This window comes from Ranitomeya variabilis, chromosome 2, assembly GCF_051348905.1.
Source record: "Ranitomeya variabilis isolate aRanVar5 chromosome 2, aRanVar5.hap1, whole genome shotgun sequence".
NCBI classification, from domain to species: domain Eukaryota; kingdom Metazoa; phylum Chordata; class Amphibia; order Anura; family Dendrobatidae; genus Ranitomeya; species Ranitomeya variabilis.
This window is the reverse complement of record NC_135233.1, coordinates 162,954,415-162,975,659: the sequence shown is the minus strand read 5'-3', so window position 1 is coordinate 162,975,659 and position 21,245 is coordinate 162,954,415. Positions and strand designations below refer to the sequence as shown.

Below are 21,245 nucleotides of genomic sequence, written 5' to 3'. Positions count from 1 at the left end.
ATAGGGGCAGAGACCCTGATTCCAGAGATGGGTCAGTTACTGGGCTGCTTGCTGCAGTTTTGATAAAAATGAGTTTTCTCTGCTGCAGATCAAGCAGTTCTCTGAATGCCACTGATCGGCTGCTTTCTGCCTATGCACAGTGCACACAGGAAGCTGCCAATCAGTGTTCGAGACAAAGATCGTGAATTTGGAGAACTTCATGGCAGCAGGGTTGCTGTCCTCTAGTGATAATTTTGTGGTGGAAAACTGATTTTATCAAAACTACAACCAGCAGCCCAGTAAGTGACACATCACTGGAATCAGGGTCTCATTATTCTGCATGACCACTGACTGCAATTGGCAAGGCTTCATAAACTGCAGCATATTTTATATACGATTAATTGCAGGATAAAAAGTCATTTGAAGGGAATAAAAAATGTAAAGAAAAAATACTGTTTAAAATATACATTTTCATCATTCTAAGAGAACAGATAGAAGTATTAAAGAACCCCACATTTCCTTCACTACTACTACTACTAAATATAGTCTGTGTATATATATACATATATATCCTAATAAGATTGTTGTTTCCTGGAATTACCTTGCATCTAAAAAAAAAAACAACAGAATGTATGTAAAGTGGTACAAATAATCAAATTATTTTTTAGAAGTGACAAAACATTTACACACACTATAAGGTTTGTCATCGCACTAACAAACTGACCTACACAATAAAGTCACTATTGCATTTACTACTAAAGAAAAATAAGATTTGTGTTTCTTCCACCACTTCATAAAATGCTATATTCTGCGTTTACAACACACAATATGGTAAATCAAATGATGGCAATCTAAGCTACAATTTGTCCTGAAAACAAACAGTCCATTATAAGGTCATGTCGATGGGAAGCTCAAAAGAAAAAAGTTATTTCTCTCAGAAAGGGAAAGGAAACAAACACGCAATAAAGGCCTATTGGGGAAGGATTAAAAGTTGTAAATTCACTTCCTAATTATGGATTTCAATTTATAAATGCATAGATTAAAATACTAAACTCTACCACTAGATGGCGGCATACATCAATGTCATCCCAATCTGTGTCACACTACAGAAATAAATGAAATTCCATTAAGAGGAAAAAAGTTGCACTTTGTATATTTTAATGGTCTGTACATATCAGGATGTGTAGTAAATACCACAAACTTTACTATGAGCAGTAGATTGGAATGTTTTTCCATTTCACACGACTTGTAGTCTTGGTCTCCTGACGTGAACTCGACAGCCTGACGTTACATGATGCATGGACTGTCGGCAGGGCCGGCTCCAGGTTTTTGAGGGCCCCGGGCGAAAGAGTCTCAGTGGGCCCCCACCTTTAACACATACCCCGATTCATGATGCCCAGATACGGCAGAGAAATGTATAGTACAATGCCAGATTTCACTTCTTACATGAGTGACAGCTATTGTAAATTCTGCAGTGTATATATACACAGGACAGGAGGAGTGGTACTGTGCAGTGTATATATACAGGAGGAGTGATACTGTGCAGTGTATATATATACAGGACAGGAGGAGCGGTATTGTGCAGTGTATATATACAGGAGGAGTGGTACTGTGCAGTATATATACTGCCCTAGGCCTCGACCAATCAGAGACGCGGGATTTCCAGGACAGACAGACAGACGGAAAAACCCTTAGACAATTATATATATATATATATATATATATATATATATATATATATATATATATATATATATATATATATATATATATATATATATATATATATATATATACACTCACCGGCCACTTTATTAGGTACACCTGTCCAACTTCTTGTTAACACTTAATTTCTAATCAGCCAATCACATGGCGGCAACTCAGTGCATTTAGGCATGTAGACATGGTCAAGACAATCTCCTGCAGTTCAAACCGAGCATCAGTATGGGGAAGAAAGGTGATTTGAGTGCCTTTGAACGTGGCATGGTTGGTGCCAGAAGGGCTGGTCTGAGTATTTCAGAAACTGCTGATCTACTGGGATTTTCACGCACAACCATCTCTAGGGTTTACAGAGAATGGTCCGAAAAAGAAAAAAAATCCAGTGAGCGGCAGTTCTGTGGGCGGAAATGCCTTGTTGATGCCAGAGGTCAGAGGAGAATGGGCAGACTGGTTCGAGCTGATAGAAAGGCAACAGTGACTCAAATCGCCACCCGTTACAACCAAGGTAGGCCTAAGAGCATCTCTGAACGCACAGTGCGTCGAACTTTGAGGCAGATGGGCTACAGCAGCAGAAGACCACACCGGGTACCACTCCTTTCAGCTAAGAACAGGAAACTGAGGCTACAATTTGTACAAGCTCATCGAAATTGGACAGTAGAAGATTGGAAAAACGTTGCTTGGTCTGATGAGTCTCGATTTCTGCTGCGACATTCGGATGGTAGGGTCAGAATTTGGCGTAAACAACATGAAAGCATGGATCCATCCTGCCTTGTATGGAGCATCTTTGGGATGTGCAGCCGACAAATCTGCGGCAACTGTGTGATGCCATCATGTCAATATGGACCAAAATCTCTGAGGAATGCTTCCAGCACCTTGTTGAATCTATGCCACGAAGAATTGAGGCAGTTCTGAAGGCAAAAGGGGGTCCAACCCGTTACTAGCATGGTGTACCTAATAAAGTGGCCGGTGAGTGTATATATATATATATATATATATATATATATATATATATATATATATATATATATATATATATATATATATATATATATATATATATATATATATATATATATATATATATATATACACATACTAGACTGTGGCCCGATTCTAACGCATCGGGTATTCTAGAATACGCATGTCCCCCTAGTATATGGACAATGATGATTCCAGAATTCGTGGCAGACTGTGGCCGTCGCTGATTGGTCGAGGCAACCTTTATGACATCGTCGCCATGGCAACCATTATGACATCTACGTCGATACTGTGCCCGTCGCTGATTGGTCGAGGCCACCAGGCCTCGACCAATCAGAGAAGCGGGTTTTCCATTATGACATCATCGTCGCCATGCTATGCCCGTCGCTGATTGGTTGAGGCCTGGCGGCCTCGACCAATCAGAGACGCGGGATTTCCAGGACAGACAGACAGACAGAAAGACAGACAGAAAGACAGACAGAAAAACCCTTAGACAATTATATAGATATAGATATATATATAGATAGATAGATAGATAGATAGATAGATACACACACACAGGACAGGAGTGATACTGTGCAGTGTATATATACAGGAGGAAAGGTGCTGTGCAGTGTATATATACAGGAGAGGTGCTGTGCAGTGTATATATACAGGAGGAAAGGTGCTGTGCAGTGTATATATACAGGAGAGGTGCTGTGCAGTGTATATATACAGGAGGAAAGGTGCTGTGCAGTGTATATATACAGGGGGAGAGGTGCTGTGCAGTGTCGTGAGCAGGGCGTTGTTGTATCAGAAAATCTTTTGTTTTGAGTTATTCTATAAAACAAAGACTTTTCTACATAAACAACGTTGTTTGGTTTTGCGGCCCCGACAGATCTGTGCTACAAAGTAACAGGCGGCTCGGGCATTAATGAGGGACCTGATGCTGAATCCTTTCCACAAACCCTAATGATCCAATTAGTGCCCCCTCATTAGAAGCTCATTAAAAGCCTCCCTGTCCCGAGCAGTCATGTACAGTATGGGGGGATCCTGCAGCCCACACCCTGACTGCTCCATACCATACACTGCCCTCTGTTGCGCTCACTATTATCCTGTGCATTTCTCCTTCATCGTTACCCTTGTCACCCCCCACTTCAGAGTGGCAGGGCAGCCAATGTCACAGGTCACCCCCTCCCGGACCCTAATGGCAGCAGGAAATGTCTGCTCCTCTATTGGGTTGGAACCTGATTTAATCAAGGAATAATGTGGAATTGTTGCCGGTGGCTGCAGGGGAAGGGTTAAGTGACTGCCATGTCCGTGGTGGGAGCGGTGGCAGCTGCTGGGACCTGGACAGACACAACCAATGTTGCTGTGACTGCACAGTGTGATGTGGAGGAGAGAAGCTGAGACTCCGGAGCAGAAATCACCCACATACCAGCACTGGGCAGAGTCCCTCCAGTCACCAGCCTGGGGCCACAACGTACAGCCCACAGCTCAGTTTTATCCATGGCAGCAGCTCCCTTTCCTCCTGGCATCTGGTTAACCCCATTTATGCGGGTCGGATTGTTATCTTTAAGGTTCAGCAATAACCTTCATACAGATGGGAAGGGGTGAAGCTTCTTCCTCCTACCCCACTGGTGCAGGTTCGGGGGCGGCATGCAGGACTGGCATGCCATGGGTTAATCAGCAGTGGTTGCAGTTGGACTTGTGGCTCAGTCTGCTTCTGTCTGTCTTGCTGCCTAAAAATGTGGGTGATGTCTGGAGGAGCTGGTGGGGTGCAGCCTGCAACCTGCAGCCGCCCAGCTCACCCAGAACCTCAGAATACAGGGATACCTGTATATACCTCCGGATCCAGAATCTGCCTGATAAGTACAGCACTGCAGCCAGCCAGGGGCGGAGAGCAGGAGAACGTGCTCTCTCCGCCCACAAAGTCGGCTGGCTGCGTTCTCTTAACCCCTATGTGCCTGCTGCCTGGCTGCACTGAGTGAGTGAGAAGATGCTTGTGCCGGCAGCTGTATCTATGACAGCGTGAGTGGGCCCCCCTCTCTCGCCAGGGCCCCGGCACTTGCCCGGGTACGCCGGGTGCTGACGCCGGCCCTGACTGTCGGTTTGTCTTTTTACCCAACCTGCAGAAGATTTGCATTAAATCCGCTATTTGTGCGGGAACACTACTGCACACCAGCCTGCTGTATGCCAGAACCTATACATTAAAACCTCAGCGCCGTTTTAAAGTACCCTTAACTTCCGCCGTTAAAAGGCTTATCAGCGGTCGTTAAGGGGTTATATCGAGTCACTACAAACAGACTGATGTATTTCAAGAGTTTATTTCTGTTAATATTGATGATTATGGCTTACAACCAATGAAAACTTAAAAGTCATCTCAGTAAATTAGAATTATTAACAAAATACACCTCCAAAGGCATCCTACGCGTTTGAAAGTACAGTACCGTACAGACCAAAAGTTTGGACACACCTTCTCATTTAAAGATTTTTCTGTATTTTCATGACTATGAAAATTGTACATTCAGACTGAGGGCATCAAAATTATGAACTATGAATTAACACATGTGGAATTATATGCTTAACAAAAAAGTGTATAACAACTGAAAAAATATCTTATATTCTAAGTTCTTAAAATTAGCCACCTTTTGCTTTGATGACTGCTTTGCACATTCTTGGCACTCTCATGATGAGCTTCAAGAGGTAGTCACCGGGAATTGTCTTCCAACAATCTTGAAGGAGTTCCCAGAGATGCTAAGCACTTGTTGGCCCTTTTGCCTTCACTCTGCGGTCCAGCTCACCCCAAACCATCTCGATTGGGTACAGGTCTGATGACTGTGAAGGTCAGGTCATCTGGCGTAGCACCCCATCACTCTCCTTCTTGGTCAAATAGCCCTTACACAGCCTGGAGATGTGTTTGGGGTCATTGTCCTGCTGAAAAATAAATGATTGTCCAACTAAACGCAAACGCAAACGTATGGAATAGCATGCCGCTGCAAGATGCTGTGGTAGCCATGCTGGTTCAGTATGCCTTCAATTTTGAATAAATCCCCAACAGTGTCACCAGCAAAGCACCCCCATACCATCACACCACCTCCTCCATGCTTCACGGTGGGAACCAGGCATGTAGAGTCCATCCGTTCACCTTTTCTGCGTCGCACAAAGACACGGTGGTTGGAACCAAAGATCTCAAATTTGGACTCATCAGACCAAAGCACAGATTTCCACAGGTCTAATGTCCATTCCTTGTGTTCTTTAGCCCAAACAAGTCTCTTCTGCAGTGGTTTTCTAGCAGCTATTTTACCATGAAGGCCTGCTGCACAAAGTCTCCTCTTAACAGTTGTTGTAGAGATGTGTCTGCTGCTAGAACTCTGTGTGGCATTGACCTGGTCTCTAATCTGAGCTGCTGTTAACCTGCGATTTCTGAGGCTGGTGACTCGGATACACTTATCCTCAGAAGCAGAGGTGACTCTTGGTCTTCCTTTCCTGGGGCGGTCCTCATGTGAGACAGTTTCTTTCGGACTGACTGACCTTCATTTCTTAAAGCAATGATGGCCACTCGTTTTTCATTACTTAGCTGCTTTTTTTCTTGCCATAATACAAATTCTAACAGTCTATTCAGCAGGACTATCAGCTGTGTATCCACCAGACTTCTGCACAACACAACTGATGGTTCCAACCCCATTTATAAGGTAAGAAATCCCACTTATTAAACCTGACAGGGCACACCTGTGAATTGAAAATCATTCACGGTGATTACCTCTTGAAGCTCATCAAGAGAATGCCAAAAGTGTGCAAAGCAGTCATCAAAGCAAAAGGTGGCTACTTTGAAGAATCTAGAATGTAAGACAAAATTTCAGTTGTTTCACACTTTTTTGTTAAGTATATAATTCCACATGTGTTAATTCATAGTTTTGATGCCTTGAGTGTGAATGTACAATTTTCATAGTCATGAAAATGAAAAATCTTTAAATGATAAGGTGTGTCCAAACTTTTGGTCTGTACTGTATATATCCTCTTCAGCTGTTCATAATAGACCTGTCCCTGTCATGGCTGATTAACCCCTCTCAGCAGATAAGATGCTACAGCAAAACTTCCATGTTTATAACACTGCAGCTAATAACCTCAGTAAAACATGCATATTATTCTCTGCCTAAAGCCCGGGGGAAGGATTAGCACTATACAGGGAAGCCTCGACAGGGCATCTGCATTAGCATATAGTTTCCTTGGCCTATGCTCCAAACGGAAGAAAGGTCATGGAGCGCCAGAAACCGCATTGTCACCTGGGCATTCTTCCCATTCTATTCCCTCATTCATCTCAAGGGCGCATGGTCTGACATTATCCTAAACTTTCGGCCCAGCAGGTAGTACTTAAAAGTGTCATTCAGCCTCTTGCTAGCCAATCATTCTTTTTCCAAGATGGCATAATTATTCTCACAGGAGGAAAGTATCTTAATTAGGTAGAGGATTGTACATTCCTCCCCATTTATTTCCTGTGACAACACAACTCCTAACCGAACTTCTGAAGAGTCTGGACCACAAACTCCTTTTCAAAGTCAGATGCAAACAAGGCTGGCTGTTTACACAGGGCTTGATTCAACTCCTGGAAAGCAGTTTCCGCTTCGGAAGTCCACTTAGCCATCGATGACTTTGTGCCTTTAAGGAGATCATTCCAAAGATGTGGTTCATAGCGAAAATCTTGATGAACAGCCAATAGTATCCCACAATTCCTAGAAACGCTCTAACCTGTTTGTTGGAGACTGGTTGAGGCCAGTTTTGGATCGCCTCAACCTTGTTCTCCTGTGGCTTTATTTCACCTCTACTGACAATATAGACTAGGTTTTGGCCTCCTCCTTTCCCATGGGACATTTCTTTGGGTTTGCAGCAAACCTCACCTTCCGTTCAGTACAGCCTGGACCTTCTGCAGATGATTTTCCTAATCCTTGCTGAAGATCACAATATTGTCTAGGTAAGCTGTGGTGTGATTCTTGTGAGGAGTTAGGACCTGGTCTGTGGGCCTCTGGAAGGTGCCTGGGACTTGTTGACTACCAAATGGCATCCTGGTGTATTGGAAACACTTATCAAGTGTAGAGAAGGATGTCTTCTCTTTGGCCATTTTGAACATGGGAATTTGGCAATACCCTTTCGATAAGTCCAGGGTGGTGATATATCTTGCTGACCTCTACCTCTCAAATATCTCATCCACAGGGACATAAACATCAAACTTGGACATCTCATTCAACTTGCGTTAATCATTACAAAGCCGTCATTCTCCATTTGGGTTTGACACAAGAACAATGTTACTGGACCAGCTGCTCTTGGACTCTAGGATGACACCCAGGCAGGGCCGTATTTGCCACTAGGCACCCGAGGGCACGTGCCTAGGGTGGGGACGACGCGGGGGGCGGCACCAGAGCAAGGTTTTCTTTTGTTTTTTTTATAAAGTCCGGCGGGGTCACCTTAATTTTCCCGCCCGCGAGCCCTTGCCCCGACATCATACAGTATGAGTGAGTCATCATACATACTCACCTAGGTAGCTCCAGCGCTGCCTGGTCTGATCTCAGCGTCGGCCGACGGCAGCTCGTCCTGTGTGAGCGGTCAGGTGGTACCGCTCATTAAGGTCATGAATATGCGCATAATCATGACCCTAATGAGCGGTACCATATGACCGCTCACACAGGACCAGGGTGCTGTGTTGGTACAGAGGTGGAGAGGATTCCGTTCCGTGCGGTGTGGAAAAGGACAAAGGTGAGTATGATGACAGCCAGGGTGGGAGGACGGCGGGGGGAGGATGAAGGAGGATCGTGGACAGGGAGCAGCCGAGCCATACAAGATGGGAGCGCGGAGCAGCGGGGAGCCGATGAAGATGAGCCATGCATGGAGCCTGGGGATGGCTGGCCAGGGGGGAGAGATGACAAGCCATGCAAGATGGGAGCCAGCGATGAGCCACGTGTACAGGGGGGTATGGGAGATGAGCCAGAGCCACCCATGCATACAGGGAGGGGGAGATGAGCCATGCATACAGGGAGGGGGAGATGAGCCATGCATACAGGATTGGAGGGGGGGAGATGAGCCATGCATACATATGCCATCCATACATGAGCCTTTCTTAGGTTCATAATCTGGGTTATTTTCTTCACTGCTTCCTCTTCTCCTTCCTCATCATCCGCTTCTTCGCCTTCCTCATCATAATCATCGTCATCATCTTGAATAGCTTCTCCAGTAATGTAAAGAACAGATCGAGGAATTATACGCTCACGCAGGAAGTGTCCTATTTCAAAGTTCGCCTTAAGAATAGCTTCTGCATCATCATCCAGTTCTCCATTTTCCGGTACTTCAGGATGACAAAAAAAGTTGAAAAATGAGTCATTGGGAACAGTTTTTGTAACAGTCCATGCAGGATGGGAGCGGGGAGCTGATGAGCCATGCATGGGGGGGGGGGGGGGAGAAGAGACATGCATACAGGATGGGAGGGGGGGTGAGCCATTATACAGTATGCATGGAGCATCATATGTGGCCATTATACAGTATAGAGCATCATGTGTGGCCATTATACAGTATGGAGCATCATGTGTGGCCATTATATAGTATGGAGAATCATATGTGGCCATTATACAGTATTGAGCATCATGTGTGGCTATTATACAGTATTGAGCATCATGTGTGTCTGTTATACAGTATTGAGCATCATGTGTGGCCGCCCATTATACAGTATGGAGCATCATGTAGAGACACTATACAGTATGGAGCATCGTGTGGCTATTATACAGTATGGAGCATCATATGTGGCCATTATACAGTATGGAGCATCATGTGTGGCCAATGGCCATTATACAGTATTGAACATCATGTGTGGCCATTATACAGTATGGAGCATCATGTGTGGCCATTATACAGTATTGAGCATCATGTGTGGCCAATGGCCATTATACAGTATTGAGCATCATGTGTGGCCATTATACAGTATGGAGCATCGTGTGGCTATTATACAGTATGGAGCATCATATGTGGCCATTATACAGTATGGAGCATCATGTGTGGCCAATGGCCATTATACAGTATTGAACATCATGTGTGGCCATTATACAGTATGGAGCATCATGTGTGGCCATTATACAGTATTGAGCATCATGTGTGGCCAATGGCCATTATACAGTATTGAGCATCATGTGTGGCCATTATACAGTATGGAGCACTGTGTGGCCATATTTTTTTTGGTTATAATTATTGTATATGAAACAGTGTGATCAGCAGTGCTAAATGGGTGTGGTTTGGACTTGGATATGGGTGTGACTAGTTGTGAAATGGGTGTGGTCAGTGGCTTGGCCTAAAATTTGCCTAGGCGCACTACGTGTGCCGCAAACTTAATACCTCTTTCCCTTCTTCAAAAGTTGGGAGGTATGATACCGCATTTGCCAGATTCACAGCAAGCACCGCAAATCCCATAGGGAATGAATGAATGAAGCCAAACGCAGTGTTGCCGTAAGTGATCTGTTATGCGGCAGATGCTGAAAAACTGCCCGATCTGCTGCAAAAGGCGACTTTCACATCAGTGATTCTTGCCAAAGTCACTGCCGATAGTGTCATACTCACCAAAGGGGGAGGCAGCACTAAAAGTGCCTAGGGCAGCAGAAACTCTAAATACGGCCCTGCACCCAGGCTCAATATCCTTCTTACCTCCTTTCAAAAATCACGTCGTGGCGGGATTCAGGGATTCAATATGGCTTACCTGCATATGCAGGTCCATCAGGACTTTGTGCTCCACGGTCTGAGTACATCCTGACAACTCTGAAAACAAGTCTCTGTTTTGCTTGAGCAGTTCTCGGCACTGTTGTTTCTGAGCTGGTGATAAGTGTCTCTGCCACCTCAAAACTGGCTAGAGGGTTAGTCCACCAGACAGGGAGCGTCCCCCAGCTCTCTATAACGCCATGGTTTGAGAAGGTTGACATGGTAGACCTGACAAGATTTTCTTCTCGCTGGCTGGTGGACCTTATAGCTAACTTTGCTCAGTTTTTGACAAATTTGTATGACCCTTGCCACTTAGCCAGAAATTTACTTTTTACCATGTTAATCAGCGCTACAACTAGATCTCCAGGGATAAACTGAACCTCTTGTGCCTGGAGGTTCTCTCTCTTACAAAATCGGCATTACCTCTGCAATTCTCTCCTGCATCCGGGCCACATGCTCGATGATGCTTCAGTGGGGTATTCTTCCCAGGTCTCCTTTCCAACATCCAGGAGACCCCGAGGGCATCAGTCATACATCAGTTCAAATGGAGAGAACCCTGTAGAGATAGGCCTGTGGGACTTCCCTGATGGAAAACAGAACATAAGGGAGTAGGCAGTTCCAGTCTCGACCATCCTTCTCAACGACCTTCAGGGTCTTCTTAAACCTCTCCACCAGGCCTTAAGTATGTGGATGGTATTCAGACGTCCTGTGTTGCGTAATCTGGAGGGTATTACTCATCTCTAATCACTGTGAACATTAATAATTGGTCCATAAGAATCTCCTTCGGCAGGCCGATCCAGGAAAAGATTGACCAGTTCTCAGGCTATACTTCTGGCTGAAGAGTACCTTAGGGGTACCGCCTCCGGGTACTGTGTCTTGTAGTCCAGGACCAGGATATATTGATGCCCTCAGATGCAGTTAATGAAGGGTCCGACTAGATCTATGGCAACGGGGTGAAACGGGACCTCTATAATGTGAAACGGCACTAGGGAACTCTGAAAATGAGAGACTGGGGAAGTTACCTGGCAAGTAGGACAGGACCTGCAATAGTTGGAAATCTCTCAGTGACATCAGGGCCAGTAGAACCTTCGAAGAATCCGCTCTTGGGTTTTGTCTACATTCAGATGTTCACCCAAGACATTAGAATGGGCCAGGTCTAACATTCTAAGCCTGTAGGGCCTTGCTACTACTGGCTGTTCAAATACCTCTCTCCCCTTACTTAGTCACCCGATATAGCAGATCCCCATTTACTGCAAAGTGTAGAAACCTGGTGTCAGCTCCCAGCTCTTGAGCAACTTCAGTTAACAAGGTGACATTATCAAACACTCCTTTTTGCATAAGGACCTTAAGTCGAGCAGCCCCAAAGTTCTTGCAAGAAGCCCCCAACTCAGGGATGTCAGCCTCAGGAGTCGCTGTCTTGTCCTTAGCGCCCACAAGAACACAGAGGGGAAACCCCATCATTCTCGAACTGTGATGATGTGTTTTTAAGGGCAGCAGGGCTCTTATCTGAGGCACGTTACCTTATTTTGTTACCTATGATGGAAAGGGTAAGTCCCACCCTATTATAATTGGGTGTATCAGGACCTTGACCAATCCGACCTCATGAAACTCAATGCCACAGTTCATTTATATAGCTACTCGAGCAACAGGGTAGTCCTTAGCCTCCACGTCTATACAGCAAACACCCACAATCCTTCTGGGGATCAACTGGTGAGGGAGTGTTGCCCTTACGAGAATTTCTAGGCTACCAGTATCCAAGAGTCCCAACAACAGTACTCCATTTATCGTCACAGAACATGTCTGCGGCCCCTTGCCAGGTTGTCAGCCCACACTGCAGGCCGGTTAAGCGTAATACAAACCATGCTGCCCTAGGGCTGCAGTTCATTGGTTTGGGGGCCTAGTACCTCTTTTGATAGTCAGTCTCCTTTTGGGTACCCCAGTATGGAGGGGTGATGTACCTGGCTTCCCTAATTACTTGTTGACCACCTGTTAAACTTTCCACTAGGTAACCACGTACTATGCATTCTTAGGATCTCTCTGAGCAACCCAGGTCTGCACCGCTCTAGGGAGGGTATGAATACATCAGTCCATTACTACGTGCTTGATCATCTGGGCTGCGGTGAAGTATTCTGCCTGCAATCACTATTGAACCAGATTTAGCAAATCAAACATTTAGGAGCAAGGGGTTTTATCATCGAAATACAACCAGTAGTGGATCCACTGTACCCTGACAAAGTCACTCCTAAGCGTGCCAACATTTCTGTCTTTAGTTTGGCAAAATCCTTTGTGTTCTATAAGGCGAAGTCATAATAAGCCTTTTGGGGCTTGCCAGATAGATAAGGCACCAGCCCCTCTGCTCCAGCAACAGCCCTCTGCCGCTCTTTGACCCTTTCAAACATGACCAAAAATGCCTCAAAATCAACCCCATGGGTCATCTTTTGCATGGCCCATCTTACCACCTTCCAGACATAAGAGACATCATCTGTACTTGGGGGGGTTTCTCTGCTGTGGATATCCCCAGTCAGGAGTTCCATGTAATGTATCAGGAGTTTGTCTCTTGCTGGGCTTGCTGCTGCTGCTGTCTTTGGACCAGATGTTTGCTGAGCGCCTTCATTTTGTCTGACTGCTGTTCCATCCTTAAAGCCGCCTTAACTAGGACATGCAGTTTGTCCATAACCGTTATACTTGCATCCTGGAGATTTTGCCAGCATTTCTAGAACCAACTGTGATAGATCGGCACATTCAGCAGGTTAACAAGGTAGTCACAAGAATGCTTCTCAATGAAATTTCCAACTGGTTTATTAACACAAGTTCATAAACCAGTCCACACCCCACAAAAAATAGACATATTCAGTTCTTGACATCAACAAAACAGCATTCACTATAGTCCTTATAACTGCAGGGCTCGCCTGCACAGGAAACAGGATTCAGATCTGTTTACCAAGAGCCCAGCTCTGGAGGTCAGCTCCCCCCCAGAGTTCACAGAACAAGCATTAAAGTCCAAAGGCTTCAGTTTCAAGTCCTGGACTCAACCCTAGGATGGAGATATGGTGAAAAGCTGTCGCGCCCAACTATTCGGTTTTTCATAATTGACACTATCATGCCTGATTAACCCCTCTCAGCACATAATATGTTGGACCAAATCTTCCAGGCTTATACCACTGAAGCTAATAACCTCAGTAAAACATATCTCCCCGCAGCGCATTAGCAGTGACCCTTTTACATATCCCCCCTCTGCCCAAAGCTGGGTGATTTGGAACTTTCAGTCACTAGACCGGGAAGCCCAGACATGGAATCTGCTTTAGCATGTTGTTTCCCTGGGCTATGCTCCACATGGAAAATTATGTCCTGGAGTGTCATTGTTCTCACAAGAGGAAAGTATCCTGCTTAGGTAAAGGATTGGATGTTCCTCCTCACTTATTCCCTGTGACAACGTGGCTCACAACCTGACTTCTGAAGCGTCTGTCTGGACCACAAACGCCTTTGTCAAGTCCAATGAAACCAGACTATATTAAATATATATATATATGTATACACACACACACATACACCGTATATATATATATATATATACATAAATATATATATATATATATATATATATATATATATATATATATATATATATATATATATATATATATATATATATATATATATATATATATATATAGTGAAGTGACAGGGTCACTGCACATTATGTGAGGGGAGATGTGTGTTACGGAGGCTGATTTCCTCTGTGTTCTAGAAACCCATAAGTTACTTTTCAGCATGCTATGTACTGAAGGAGTTAAGCGGCCCTGTTATGGACGGGTTTCTAGGTGAGTAGGTAAGAGATGGGCGGGATGCCTACTCACCATATCACCACCTCAAGGGTGTGGCTGGGGAAAAAAATGTCCAGCCAGTTTTTTTTCCTCTGGCTGTGTTTGTGTTGTGTGGCGGTAGGAAGCCCCCTGACTGATAGCTCCTGCAAGAGCTGACAGAGAAATTGGGCAGGAATGTATGTGAACTTTTAATTTGAGCCAGACAGGATTTTTTCTGTTTCTAGTTTAGGTTTTTTGGTTTATGACGCAACAAAACCACCCAGACTTAAACCACACGTGTGCCTGTGTCTACCTCGAGGAGTGGCTAAGTGAGCCAACCTTCCACAAGTAAAACTTCGGATGCGAGAAACGTTCCAGGAACATGTGTAGCAGCGGTGGACAAATCATATGTCCTGGGTTAAGGAAGCTACAGAGATGGAACAGCGTTTGGACAAAATGGATGAGCTACTCAAGCAACCTGATCATGAGTGAGCAGCAACAACACAAGGTACAGCAGAAGACTAATAAACTCCTACCTAATACAACAGCTGCAACAACAGCAAAAGCAGATGGAACTCCTGGCGGGTGATGTCCGTAGCAGAGAAACCGCCCCTCCCGCACGTCAAGGTGATGACTCGTGTATCTGGAAAGCAGTAAGACGAGCCATGCAAAAGATGACCCAAAGGGATGATAGAGGCAATTTTGACTGTTTTTAAATGGGTTGCAGAGCGGGAGAGGCTGCCCCCGGAGCAGTGGGTGGAGGTGCTGGCCCCCTATCTGACAGGTGAACCCAAGAAAGCCTTTTTTGACATGGCCTTACAGGATGCCCGGGAACATGCAAAGTTGAAAATGAAGATATTTTCACGCACAGGGGTCACTATGTCTGTCAGAGCTCAAACTGTTGATCACTGGGCGTACTGTGGTGACAAACCTCCCCGCCCACAAATGTTTGACTTGTTGCATTTGATACAGAAATGGTTGCAGCCAGAGTTCTCCACTCCAGCCCAGATGGTAGAGTGGGTGGATGACCTTGTGGGCCTCTTAGAAAGGGGAGTCCGAGGTCCCAAGGAGCAGGTGAGGGCTACCAAAGGCTGCTGGTAAAGACCTGATCTGTTGGCAGTGTCACACAGTGTCCTGGACACATCGGCCCATTGTCCTACAGTTGTGGCAAAAAGTATTGACTCCCCTCCAATTCTGTCAGATAATACGCAGTTTCTTCCTGAAAATGATTGCAATCACAAATTCTTTGGTATTATCTTCATTTAATTTGTCTTAAATGAAAAACCACAAAAGAGAATAAAGCAAGAAGCAAAACATTGATCATTTCACACAAAACTCCAAAAATGGGCCAGACAAAAGTATTGGCACCCTCTAATACTTGGTTGCACAACCTTTAGCCAAAATAACTGTGACCAACCACTTTTGGTAACCATCAATGAGTTTTTTTACAATGCTCTGCTGGAATTTTAGACCATTCTTCTTTGGCAAACTGCTCCAGGTCCCTGATATTTGAAGGGTGCCTTCTCCAAACTGCCATTTTTAGATCTCTCCACAGGTGTTCTATGGGATTCGAAGTCTCCAGTGCTTTCTCTCAAACCATTTTCTAGTGCTTTTTGAAGTGTGTTTTGGGTCATTGTCCTGCTGGAAGACCCATGACCTCTAAGGGAGACCCAGCTTTCTCACACTGGGCCCTACATTATGCTGCAAAATTTGTTGGTAGTCTTCAGACTTCATAATGCCATGCACACGGTCAAGCAGTCCAGTGCCAGAGGCAGCAAAGCAACCCCAAAACATCAGGGAACCTCCACCATGTTTGACTGTAGGGACCGTGTTCTTTTCTTTGAATGCCTCTTTTTTTCTCCTGTAAACTCTATGTTGATGCCTTTGCCCAAAAAGCTCTACTTTTATCTCATCTGACCACAGAACATTCTTCCAAAACGCTTTAGGCTTTTTCAGGTAAGTTTTGGCAAACTCCAGCCTGGCTTTTTTATGTCTCGGGGTAAGAAGTGGGGACTTCCTGAGTCTCCTACCATACAGTCCCTTTTCATTCTGACGCCGACGGATAGTACGGGTTGACACTGTTGTACCCTTGGACTGCAGGGCATCTTGAACTTGTTTGGATGTTAGTTGAGGTTCTTTATCCAACATCCGCACAATCTTGCGTTGAAATCTCTTGTCAATTTTTCTTTTCCGTCCACATCTAGGGAGGTTAGCCACAGTGCCATGGGCTTTAAACTTCTTGATGACACTGCGCACGGTAGACACAGGAACATTCAGGCCTTTGGAGATGGACTTGTAGCCTTGAGATTGCTCATGCTTCCTCACAATTTGCTTTTTCAAGTCCTCAGACAGTTCTTTGGTCTTTCTTTTCTCCATGCTCAATGTGGTACACCCAAGGATACAGGACAGAGGTTGAGTCAACTTTAATCCATGTCAACTGGCTGCAAGTGTGATTTAGTTATTGCCAACACCTGTTAGGTGCCACAGGTAAGTTACAGGTGCTGTTAATTACACAAATTAGAAAAGCATCACATGATTTTTCGAACAGTGCCAATACTTTTGTCCACCCCATTTTTTATGTTTGTTGTGGAATTATATTCAATTTGACTTTAGGACAATTCTTTTTGTGTTTTTTCATTTACGACAAATTAAATGAAGATAATAATACCAAAGAATTTGTTTGCAATCATTTTCAGGAAGAAACTGAGTATTATCTGACAGAATTGCAGGGGTGTCAATACTTTTGGCCACAACTGTATGACTGCCGATCAGATGAATTATAGCCTAGGCAGGCGCTGCTCATACTAAACCCTACCCAGCCTGCAGTGTGAACTATCAGCCCAGAGAGGGGCCGCAGTCATGCCCCGTGATCATACACGGAGTACTGGTATCAGGACTCAGACTCCAGAAGTTTGCTGACCCTGATAAGGGCCACACATTCCCACCAGCTGATCCCAGGGAAACATGTGGGCATACGCTGTATCCACGGGGATGCCAAAGACTACCCTGTTGCCAGAGTGCTGATTAAAACGAGTCGGTCTAAAGTTCCATGGGGTTGGGGAAGTCAAAGGCTTACTACACCCCTTGATAACTGGGCCAGACTACAGCCTGTTCTGGGACTTGTGGGGAAAAGCAGGGGTGGAGTCAGCGCAACCCTAATGGATCCCCATCGCAGTGGGAAGAGTTCCCCTTGGGTGTACTAGCTTGTGATGAGGACGAAATGGTGACCAGGGAGGCTGAGGTTCCAAAGCTGGGGGTTTCCGGTAAAATTTTGGGACTACTCAAATGCGGGGATCTTACCCTAAAAGGGGCATTTGAAAATGTGTAAATGTGTCTGATTGATGAGGTTGCTCAAGAGCTGGGGGCAGACACCAGGTACCCACACTATGCAGTCAATAGCGAATTGTTGTATCGAGTGACTACACTGAGGGAAGGTGAAATAGTGGAGCAGCTGTTGGTTCTAGGGCAATACCAGGCAGAGGGTTCAAGACAGGGCCCATTCACATGTTTTGGGGGGACATCTGGGGGTGGAGAAAACGCAGGAGAGAATATTGCAGAGGTTCTAGTGGCCGGGATTTTATCGGGAGGTCCTGAATTATTGTAGGTCCTGCCCCACCTGCCAGATAAGAGCTCTCTCTGCACTTCCGAAGTCCTCTAGTCTCATTACCGGTAATAGAGATCCCGTGTGAGCGAATTGCCATGGACGTAGTATGACCTTTAGTTAAGTCTGCACAAGGGCACCAACATATCCTAGTGGTTATGGATTATGTGACCTGGAACCCTGAAGTGATACCCCTAAGGAACTCTTCAGCTAAGAGTATCGCCCAGGAACTTGTCCATGTTTTTGCTAGGACAGGCTTACCGAAGGAGATTCTGACAGACCAGGGAACCCCCTTCATGAGCAAGGTAATGAAAGAACTCTTTAGGGTCCTCCAGATTGCCCAGCTACTAACCTCAGGGTACCATCCACAGACCAACGGCCTAGTAGAGCGCTTCAATAAAACCTTGAAAGCCATGCTCAAAAAGGTCATTGAGAAAGACGGTTGAGACAGGGATAACCTGCTTCCATTTTTGCTCTTCTACATCAGAGGAGTTCCCCAGGCCTCTACTGGCTTCTCGCCGTTCGAGCTGCTATATGGTCGACATCCGCGAGAACTTCTAGACATCACCAAGGAAATGCGGGAAGCTGAGGTCATGCCACTCCAAAGCATCAAAGAGCATGTCACCCAGTTGGAGGAGAAAATGGTGAAAATGATGCCTATGGTGAAGGAGCATCTTCTCCAGGCACAGGAGGCACAGGCAAGTGTGTATAACTGATCAGCGAGGCGGAGGCAGTTCCAGCCAGGGGACCACGTGCTATTCCTTATCTCCACAGTGGAGAGCAAGTTCCTAGCCAAGTGGCAAGGCCCATTTGACGTGGTTGAAAAACTGAGCAAAGTTAATTACAAGGTACACCAGCCAGGGTGAAGAAAGCAACACCAGGTCTATCATGTTAACTTACTCAAACCCTAGCGAGACCAAGAATTGCTGGACACTCCTTGTCTGGAAGCCAATCCCAAAGTCACCATTGCAGAGACACTGATGCCGGCCCAGAGGCAACAGTGTCGGGAGCTGTTGAGCTGAATCGGGACCTATTCTCTGAGTGGCCGGGGCATAAGCAGGTGGTCGATCATGACGTGTTAATGGAACCACACGTAAGGGTCAATCTCAAACCCTATAGAATTCCGAAAGCATGGATAGAGGTGATATCCAATGAGGTGAAGAGGATGCTAGACCTCGGGGTGATGGAGTCGAAAAGTGGATGGTCGAGTCTCATCATCCACGTACCAAAGACTGATGGTGAGTGGCGGCTTTGTAATAACTACTGCAAGCTGAATCGGTCTCTAGTTTTGAGGTTTACATGATGCCTAGTGTGGATGAACTCATTGAGGGACTTGGACCCGCGAGGTACATTACATTCTGGCTTAGCACAAGAAGAATGCGGCAGCATACCTCGATGACATAGTGATCTTTAGCCATGACTGGGCTAGTCACCTGCCAAAAGGTACAGGTGGTTCTGGATGCTTTAAGAAATGCAGGGTTCACTATAAATCCAAAAAATGTGCCATATGGAAGGAAGCAGGGAGAAAAAGATGAGTCTCCAGCAATTAAAGGCTCAATTCCAAAATCAATTGAGCCTTTAATCCAATTAAATTCATACAACCATTGTGGGTCACTGAAGAGATTGAAACCAACATCTGTGTGAACTCTCTCTTCAGTGACCCACACTGGTTGTATGATTTTAATTGGATTAAATATAAGTTACATTTTTTTACCTGGAGACTCCCTTTTTTTTTCTGCCTCATTGACTACGTCTGAGACTGGGACGGCTCCATATGGATAATCTTCACAAACAAGGTGAATGGCATAATTGGTGAGCTGACTTTCCCTTTTCCCTCTTGCTATCTTTTATAGGGAAGGAAGAGGCCAAGTACATACATAGGTAACAAAAAAAACTCCTAGGAGTATAAAGAAGAGCAAATATGCACAACTCAAAACGCTATATTAAATAACAAAGAAAATGGAGTATATGTGCCATAAAAAAATACATTTTATTAAATATAGTAGATTAAAAAACAAGTTAGATTAAATACTCACAAAGGCTGCAATACCAAATATGATGGATGGGAAAAAGTACATAATATACAACTTGGTGTTTACCTGGAATAAATCTAACGTGCAAAATAGATCCTGAGTGAAACAATGCCACTATCAGCTAAAGTGCCTCAGGTATAAGGTGCTGTTCCGATGCGTGCATATAGAATATGTACCTGATGCAGTTTAGCTGATAGTAGCATGGTTCCACTCAAGATCTATTTTACACATTAGATTTATTCCAGGTAAACACCAAGTTGTATATCATGCAGTGTTTTCTATCCATCATATTTGTAATTGCAGCCTTTGTGATTATTTAAGCTAACTTGTTTTTAATCTACTATATTTAATAAAATGTATTTTTCTCTAGTCACCTTCCACGACAGCATAGGAGGTTGTCTCCACACCCTAATGGGGGAAAGGAAGCACAAGAGGTTAAAAGCCCCTCCCACCTCCATCTCTCCAGTGTCCTTCCTGTCCCCCATGGGGCATGGAGGTTATCGTATACTGTAGTGGCCAGTGACTGCAGCGTACCTTATCTTCTCAAACCGGGCAGTGGTGGTCGTGGGTTCGTCCCTCCTTCTCTGTTTCTGCTCCCATCGCCAGCGGCCTCGGGACCTTCCCGGCCCACCTGCGACCCCACATGGGGGTAAAGTCGGCCGGTGATCCCTGACCGGAGGCCTCCCGTAGCTTTCCGGTCTCTCTTCCTCCAATACACGCTGTTCGGCATCCCGGAAGTGGCGTCGCTATGAGAGGCGTGTCACTTCCGGGCCTTGCGTTCCACGGTGGAACGCATGCACTTCCGGGTCCGGAACTGCTGAATGGCATGCTGAGCACGCGAAGGTTAACCCGAGCCTGCTTCTGACCCCAGGAGGAAGAGAGGAAACACCTAACGCGCAAGGGGCAGGGTTTACATTTATTTAAACCTGCCTGAAGACACCTTCCAAGTAAGACTGATACCCAGTATGGATGGTGCTTCCTGCCCTGCGTCTGCAGAGCCCAGCGCTGCCCCTGCTGCTGTAAGTAGGATATGGGGAGGGTCCTAGGCTAGGGGTTTGGTAGGTTAAGGTCCCCTACTTACACTTCTCTCCCTTTTTTGTAGGGAGACAAGTCTGCCCATAATACACCTGCCAAAAGCCTCCAAAATGTGCTATCTGCAATAAGAAGCTTCATGCCTTATGGGAGAAGAAGCTCTGTCAGGCATACACAGATAAAGTAGTCAGGGCAGAACAGCCCTCTCTCATCGAGGAGATCCGTTTTGCTGGTCAAGCAGGAGGTTCAATCATCCTTAGCCACCTTTACCCCTCCTCCACCACCTCCATTCCTTCCAGGGTCATCTGCCTCTAAAAAATGGACAATTGAGATAGTGGACTCTGACTCCGAGTCTTAACACTCTTCCCTCATCCTCTGAAAAATGGTAAG

The 21,245-nt window shown here is 45.4% G+C and overlaps 1 protein-coding gene across 2 annotated transcripts in view; it reads right to left on the bottom strand.

Annotated features, from left to right (window-relative positions):
• The window catches only part of ACOXL (acyl-CoA oxidase like), an 804,481-nt gene that overhangs the window by 698,815 nt on the left and 84,421 nt on the right, over positions 1-21,245 (bottom strand). The gene's annotated exons all lie outside the window — the stretch shown is intronic.